Consider the following 9,068-nt stretch of genomic DNA (forward strand, 5'->3'; position numbering starts at 1 on the left):
CTTTGTATAACTTATTGTACTTTATATTTAGGCAATTATCTATGATTCTTTGAATAAACCATATCTCTCCTACTAAGATGTAAGCTCCAAGATATCAGTGACTTTCTCATCTATCTTGTTCATTAAAGTGGACATAGTCTTTCACAAAACTGTCCATTAAAATAATTTGTTTTTAATGTCATAAATTTATTTAATAATGATTGTTCTAATAGTGTTTGAGACAGGATATCAGGTCTGCATCTTGTACAATGAATAATCACTAAGACAACAATATGGAATGTATTAATTATTGAAAATGTGCTGGTAATTGGTTGTGAAAGTGTCTCATTGCTATTTGTTTCTCAATAAAAATATTTTTAAAAGAAATATTTTTATTTCATTTGTAAGGTAAAGTACATATCAGAAGCTTAATTTGGTTTTGTTTCATGTTTCTCGTACTATTTGTCTTTTTAAATCAAGTTTATTGGTACATTTATTTATACATAATAATCACTCTTATCATAATGCTTTGTACATGACTTATCTCAATCCCTCTCCCCATTCTCTTAACCATCCTTCAACTCCTCACCCCCTCCTCAGGTTTTCTTGTTTGTTTGTTTTATGGGAAATGGGTAAAACAAAATTTCATAACAAAATAATAGAATAACAATACTTAATATGCTGCATATTTTTATTTTTAAAGTAGTTACTCAGGGTAGAAGGTATGATATAAAAATTCTCCAATCAATATTAGCACAAACTTCTTTTTCTATGGACTAAGAAGCATTAATGATATAACCAACTTGCATTTTTCCTCCCTTTTCCTTTCCTTCCTTTCATCTTTCTCCAATCTAGTTCCTTTTACCTTTTAAATAGTTTCTTCCTCTTCACAATATCTATTGTGCATTTTAGACCTTATTTGCTCTTCTAATTTCTTGCACCAGGAGACAATATGATATTTAAATATGTGAGTCTGATGTATTTCATTTATCAGTATGGTCTCAAGCTGTGTCCATTTGCCTAAAAGTTCTCCAGTTTATCCTTCTTTATGGCTAAGTACTACTTTGCTGTATAAGAAAGTCATATCTTTTTATCCATTCATCAGTTGATAGACATTTGGGTTGTTTCTAAGATTTAGCTATTATAAATTATACTGCTAAAAACATGGGTGCACATATATTGCAGTAGTAAGATGTTTATAATTCTTCTGTTAAGATACTCAGAAGTCCCCTTCCTTATTTGCAAAACTTTATTTCTATTTTTCCTTTTGTCTTGTTTATTTTCTTTTTCCTTCATTTCTTGTTCCCTCTCCTCTCTCTAGTTTCCCTTATCATTTGAGAACTTTTTCCTATATTATATCTAGCATAGTTTGATTGTTCTTTACTCTTGCAATTTTTTACAATAGAGAAACAATGTGATATTCAATTTATTTTCTTTAAGATTGGGTTAGAGATTTGTACTAATAGTGTTTAGACAAGAGATCATGTCTGCATCTTGTACTATGAATAACTACTATGAAGATAACAAAATACAATGTATTAATTATTGTAACTGCCCTACTAAACTATTTTGAAACTTACTCATTGCTATTTCTTTCTCATTAAAATTAATAAAAAGAAAATAAAAGGGCACAAGTTTTACAAGCAAATTCCAGAATTAGATTCAAGATACTGTGAACACACACACAAAAAGGCATATGGATGGGAAAGAACAGCTTTATGATAGAAATGATCTCAACTGGGTATGGTAACATATATCTATAATTTCAGTGACGTGGGGGGCTAAGGTGAGAGATTGCTTCCTTGAGTCCAGCCTATGCAACTTAGTAAATCTGTGTCCCAAATAATAAATAAATAAACAAACAAAAAACCAAATAAATAGATAAATAAAAAAGAATATGTATAGGAAAGAACAAATTCAAATTTCCATTATACCTGGATAACATCATCCTCTACATAGAAGACCCAAAATTCTATTAAATAACTTGCAGAATCAATACCAAATTCAGTAGCATATCAGGATATGAAATCAACTCACAAAAATCAATACATTTTTATCCGCCAATAATGAACTCATCCAGAAAGAAATTAGCAAAACAATGCCATTCATAATAGTATCAAGAAAATCTAAATATTTACAAAATAATCTGACCAACGAAGTGCAGGAACTCTCCAACAGACTATCATAATCTGAAAGATTTAAGTCAAACGTGACACCAGAAAATGGGAAGATATTCCCTGTTCCTGGAGAAGTAGAACCAATATTGTTAAGGTGGCTATCAATCCAAAGCTGACAACAGATTAAACATAATCCCAATGAAAATACCAATAACATTCCTCACAGAACTAGAGAAAACAATTCTAAAGATTATATGAAGCCAGAAGAGACCCAGACTACCAAAAGCAATGCTAAGCAACAAGAGGAATGCAGGAGTCATCGCAGTGCCAGATCTCAATTTATATTGCACAGCTACAATGATAAAAAGAACTATGTAGAGCAATGAAACAAAATAGAGGATGTAGAAATAACCCCAGGCAATTCAGCTATTTGATCTTTGACAAAGGGGCCAAAATCGTACACTGAAGGAAACCTGTGGAACAAATAGGGCTGAAAAAACTGGCTTTCTGCATGCATGATTGAATCTACCCCACTTCTCTCACAATGTACTAATCTAAAGTAAAAAGGAATCAAATATCTCAATGTTAAAACAGAAACAGTTTGTTGAAAGATAAAACAAAGCAGTCCTCTTGAAGACATGAATATTGGCATGGACAAAAAAGTACAAATGGAATGGAAAAATACATGAAAATGCGCATTCATGAAGAAAATGTTCACTATCTCTGGGCATTAGAGAAATGGAAATTAAAACAACACTCATATTTTACCTTACTACATAAAGAATGGTTACCATAAAAAAATCAAATAAGAAAACTGTTGATGAAGCTGTGGGTAAAAAGGACCTGTTCTATATTGATGATGAGAATCTATATTAGTACAACCACTGTGTAAATCAATATGGAGATTCCCACAAAAAGCTAAAGCTAGAAATTCTTTTTGACACAGATATTCCTCATTTAGGTGTCTTCCTAAAAGGGTCAAAGACAAGATATTATGGTGATACATGAATACCCATGTTTATAGATGTACAATTCATAATAGTTAAGTGTTGGAAGTGATCCATATGTCCATTAATAGATGAATAGATAAGGAAAATATGGTATTTATAGACAATGGAATACTAATCTGCCATAAAGAAGTGTAAATGTGTGTCATTTGTAAAAAAATAGATGCACCTTGAAATCATAATAGTAAGTGAAATAAATTAGAAACATACCCTTAAATATCATGGTTTCTCTTACATTAGAAACTCAAAATATAAATAAAGAGCAAGATAAAAGATACATAATAAAAGGGAAGTAGAGAAAGCTCTACCAAAAAGGAAATAGACCCAAGATGGAAGGACTAGGGAGGGAAGGAGAATAAAAACATAATTAAAATGTGTTGCATACATGTACAAATTCTTTATGAGGAATGTATTCATTTTTATTGTAAACATGCACTCATAAAAAGTAAAAGAATGTTCAGGAGTTAAAAAAAAAGACATGGCTCATGCGTGGTTCATGACTGGTGGTATGGTGGCATCATCTGGCATCTGTGTGCTTTGTCTCCCTTGCTCACTGTTCACACCAAAGCAGTCTTGTCACTCCCCACTAGCTCTACAGCACTTACACTAGTGGAGCTTAACTTAAGTTAACCAAATTCTGAGTAAATCTATGGCTGGACACAGAACTTATTTTCATGCCAATCTACAGAGTCAGAAGTAATGGTGTTAATAGACATGTAAAGTGAATTTAAAAACTAAAATATATTTTTTTCTATTTGTAAATGTGTAGGGTGATGTTAAGTAAGGCTCTTTATTGAAAAACTCTATTTGATTATATATTTTATAGGGACTTTGGTATGGTTAATTGAGATTATGAGGAGTTTAAAAGCCCCCCTTTCCCCTAATGCCAACCTAGGTATCACTCTCCTGTCTATTCCTAACCTCTCCTGGGTAGTAATGACTAATCATCTATAGAAATAGACATGAGGGAATAGAGAAAAAGACATGCTCTATGAGTCATCAAAATTTTCAAGCCTCACTGTCCAGGAAAAATTTTCTCTTCTATTAAAGTTAGAGACAAAACATCTAAACAGGAGTCACCAGACTTGAAAACATGCATGTTCACCCCCTGCATTCACAAGGTCTCCTAAAAGTCTGCACACCTCATCTCCTATTCACATGCTGTGAACCAAGACATAGCCTGGTTCTGTTCTAAAACAACAACAGCAAAACATTTATTTCCAAAAAAGGAACAAGGTTACAAGCAAAGCTTATAATTATTAACTAAGTCTGTGGAAAACTCATTTGAAAAAATACCCCCCATGGAGTTTAGAACAAAACATCAACTTGGTGAGTGTTTGGTTACAGTTTATAATGACTTCTTTTGCCCTTGACACACTACTATGGTTTTTTTAGTCTCTTCTGCCAATCCTGCTGAGCATGAGTGGTTCAAAGATAAAAGCCCAGGTATGTAAATGGCCCTGCCATCCTTACAATCTTGATGAGTGGGCTCTTCTGAGCCCATTTGACACTTGTATTGGTTTTTATCCGTTGTTACTCTGACAAAGGGAGTAGAAGTGTAAAAGACAAAAATACTATATATCAAGTGTCCAATTAGCAGAGCAAAAGACAAAATAAGGCAGAGCTAGATAACCCAGAGTTGTCCAAACCTCAGTACCACAGAAAAAATGATAACCCAGAGTTTAGCCACTGGGGAAACCGTCTAGTACTCACAATGTTGTAAGGCATGTACTGTTACTACAATTCAAGTGACAAGTGCATTGTAGCAGTTACCAGACAGAAGCTAGAACAGTAGAAGGAAGGCTTGTAGGAGAAATAGGAACTCCAGCCACAAACAGAGATGCACTTGAAGTGAGAACACTCCACTGGTCATCATTTTTTTGTTGCTCAGCCAGCATTCATTCCTACTGATTTCTATGCCATGATTTTCTTTTCTGGGGAATTGTCCTTCTCCCATTGGTGTACAGTACTTGATTGTACTGTCATACTGTCAACCATATTGCTTTAGTCAAACTCAGACAATGTATTGTGGACATGTAGTGCAAATAATGCCAAACATGGTCTGGAATTTGAATTTTCAGCACAAGGACAGAAAATATTTGCAACTGTTTTCAAATATATGGTGATAACCTAAGAACATCATTCATTCATTGTTACCTACCTAATTTCACAGGGATACTGTAGTTCATATTTTATCCCCCCCAATCACACTTCCACTAAAATTTTAATTTTGCCCATGTTTTCTTCAGTCTAACAATTTTTAACTGTAGTGCTTTCCACCAGCCCATAGACCAGGTCTTATTTCTACTCCTCAGAACTCCTTTCAATGCCTCCTTGGCCTTAAAAATATCTACTCATTCTTAAATACCTGAACCAAATGTTACTTCTTCTATGAAATCTTTCCCAATACTAACCCCCTCCAAGAAAGTTTAATTTTTTATCTTCTCTGGCTTCCCCTAACATTGTGCTTATATTTATTTCAGCACATATCATCCTACTTTATTGTTGTATGTTTCTCTTGTCTGTCTTCCTTCTAAACTGTGAAGTTATTCAGGGAAAATCTGCTTCTTTTTTCTTCTCAACAAAATGAACACCTAGTTGCTTCATATACAATAAATGCCTGATTAAAATACATATGAATGCATGAATAAATAAATGGAGGATGTTACCAGTGTATTTACTCTTGATTTATAGGGAAAACCAGCTTTATTTTCTTCTTTGCATTTAGAGAGATTTAGAGCTTAAGGTCCTAAGGACTTAAACACAAATGAATCAAATATATGCCCTCAATAAGAAGAGATAGTTGTATAAAGACAGAAGAAAGAAACTAAAGAGGAGTGAGGCAGGAAGGCTACAGAATTTGAAGAGTAAACTTAGGAATAATAGTAGCAACAATACAAAGCTCTGCAAACAAATGCTATTTGGGACACAGTGCTATGGAGAAAGTCTCAGTGTTCCACTTGAAATAGATTCTATAGAATCTTCCTGGGTAGAGTACCAACAAGACTCTACCTAGTGTAAGAAAGGGGGTTTCAAGGAAAGAAGTTGAACTGGTAAACATTTGACAACCAGTTCTCTGAATGCAGGGAAAATATCTGAATTTGTAGGGTTTTCCATTTTACTCCTTATAAAGAGTGCCAACATGGCCAATTCCAAGCTCTATATGACATCACTGAAAGCACAGTTGAGATGAAAGTACAGTATACCGTTACGTAGGATTTCCACTATGCAAAGAAAACAGGTATAAATAACCTCAAAATCATTAACAATAGTCAATGTAGTTAATAGCAAATAATGAATATTTGTTACCTTTATTTAATTATAAGTTTCTATATTTTAATTTTGGATGATGGGTATGTCTGACAGCTTCCTTATAAATTTCCTAAAGGCTTAACTATTATCTCTTAAGAGCAACCATTAACAATTAGAATACCTGTGTAGGTGACCCTATCTCCAGGCTACCCAAGGATTCTGCATCAGTCCAAATAGGCAGAAGTACACCAAGTTGGGGGAGGATTTCTGGTCAATTGTAGTGTAATATGATCCACAGAGGATCCAGGCCTGCTAGGTGATTTCTAGTTTCCCAGGGAAAAACTAAAATTTGTAGCTTTAAATGCTAGATAGCATTCAAAAATAATGCCTTTAATTAATTACTATTATCTTCCATGTTGATGAAGACTGTCTTTAAGTTGAGACTGATCTACTGCACAAAGTAACTTTTAGTGTTGAGAGCATTAATTGAATATCTTTATTTATATATAACAATATTGAGTGCTATGCTCCATAAAATTAATGTAATTAATACTTTGGCCTTCTATCTACAGTATTCAGTTAATAAATCTTCCTCTTTTACTCAACTAAGGAAGAATGACACTCATTCAGATTTTACAAATGCAAGACAATTATAGTCTTCTGGGAAAATTCCACCCTTATAAAATCAAGTTGTCTTTTCAGTGAATTGTGTATATTAGTGGTTTCTTATTTCCACATTGTATTTTAGGTCTTCTTTGATCTTGAGTTCCACCTTCCCCAGAACATTTTTAGTATTGAAGAGAACAAGGAAGAAATACACTTCTCAACCCCTGGTGCATGCTTATGACATGATATATATACTATCTTGCCTAATTTTCAAAAAATCCAACAAGTGGGTGCATCACAAAAACAATGAACCTTGCCCAAGACCACACAGCTTATCATCACACAGACAAGATTTGAGGCCAAATGTATCTGAATCTTAAGTAATGCCTTTTCCACTCCTCCTTGCTGCCTTAGTAACATCTCTTCTTTTGGGAAGGCTAGTCTGGGAGAGAGAGTGTTCTGTGCTCAGTGTCAAAGGGGGAGTAGGAGTGCATGTGCTTTTTGAAGAGTGACTTGGGAATTCTAAACACAGGTTCATAAGATTGAAAAATACAATTCATGACCCCAGCTTCATCAAATATATGACTTATCTTAAGAGAATGTTAAATAAATGTTTTCTTTTAAAAGCTGATACTTTAGGGAAATGGTGGGAGTCTTTTTGCTTTAGTTTTTGTTTGGTTTTTGAGAAATGTTTTGATAGGTTGCCCCAGCTGGTCTTAAATTCCTGGGTTTGAGTGATCCTTCTGCCTCTCCTGAGACTATAGGCACATACCATTTCATATTACTTGGGTAACTTGTGAAACAAGTCATTGGATAAAAGTAGAGAACATTATTTCCTTTCTCCTATCCTTAAAATTCCTTTTTTTTCCATATTGTGCAAAAGAAAGTATTTTCTGGCAGATTAGCCCACATTCCTTTTCAGCATCAAAATTTCTCCATCCTCTATTTCAGAAATCTATAATTCACATTTCTATTTCATCCCTCCCTCTCTAAGTCTGAACGAACACCATTAGGCAGAAGTAAGAGGTAGGGAAAAGACTAGTTCTTCTAGCACTTCTCCCTTTTTTTTCCTGAGAAAAAGACAAAATATTCCATGTACTAAATTTACTAAAGTCATGCAAACTTTTATGGCTATTTTGCCTGAACAGTTTCTTTGTATGTGCTTTTCTCATCCTTCCCTATTGGAGCTCACTATGCATTCCATCCTTCCACAAGAGTCCCTCAAGCAGGGAGTTGCTTATATACATTGCTGATGTCACTGTTGAATTGCTTAACTGGTTTCCCCTAAAAACCTCTTAACAAATGACATATTTACAAACTGCTCCAGATCATTGAAATAAACCATATGGATTCCATATAAAATAAATAATTTGAATAAAATTTGAACTTAAGGTTCAACTGGTTTTCTTACACATGACCCTCTTTCTTTTTATTAGTGTTTCCAGAATCTCTCCTCTGTTACTTAGTGTCCTTCCATTCTGCATATCTGTCAGGCATCCAGGGTCCTCTTACCTGTATCCTGCAAGCAGTACAACTGGCTGGAGATATGTAGCACAGTGACTAGTGGAATTATCTGTGGGCAATTTTTTCATTCTTTTTTCTTTGATTGGCTTATTATTACTTTTTTTTTTTGGTGGAACCAGAGATTGAACTCAGGCCCCTGCGCTTGCCAGGGAAGTACTTATTCTACTGAGCCATCTCCGTGGCCCCTTGATTGGTTTATTATATGGTCTAGAAGATCAAACTTGGGGCGTTGCACATGCTAGGTAAGTGATCTGTCACTACTAAATTTTAGGCTTCATTTGTGGACTTTAAGTTATCTAGGGTGAGGCTTTGATATCATTATTGTTTCAAACTTTCCTAGATGATGACACTAAATCTATTCTATAGCTTTGTTTCCCTCATGTCCCCTTTTTATTTATCAAAATTTATTGAAGTCTATCCAAGCACAGTGGCACACACCTGTAATCCATACACTAAATGAGGCTGAGGCAAGAGGATCTCAATTTTTTTTTCTTTACAAAGTATTTATAATATAAAATTTATCATATGGCTACATGTCAAATCCACCATTGAATCAAGCACCTTAGGTGACTTTTACAGTCTC

This window comes from Octodon degus, unplaced genomic scaffold (assembly GCF_000260255.1).
Source record: "Octodon degus isolate 3935 unplaced genomic scaffold, OctDeg1.0 scaffold00263, whole genome shotgun sequence".
NCBI classification, from domain to species: Eukaryota; Metazoa; Chordata; class Mammalia; order Rodentia; family Octodontidae; genus Octodon; species Octodon degus.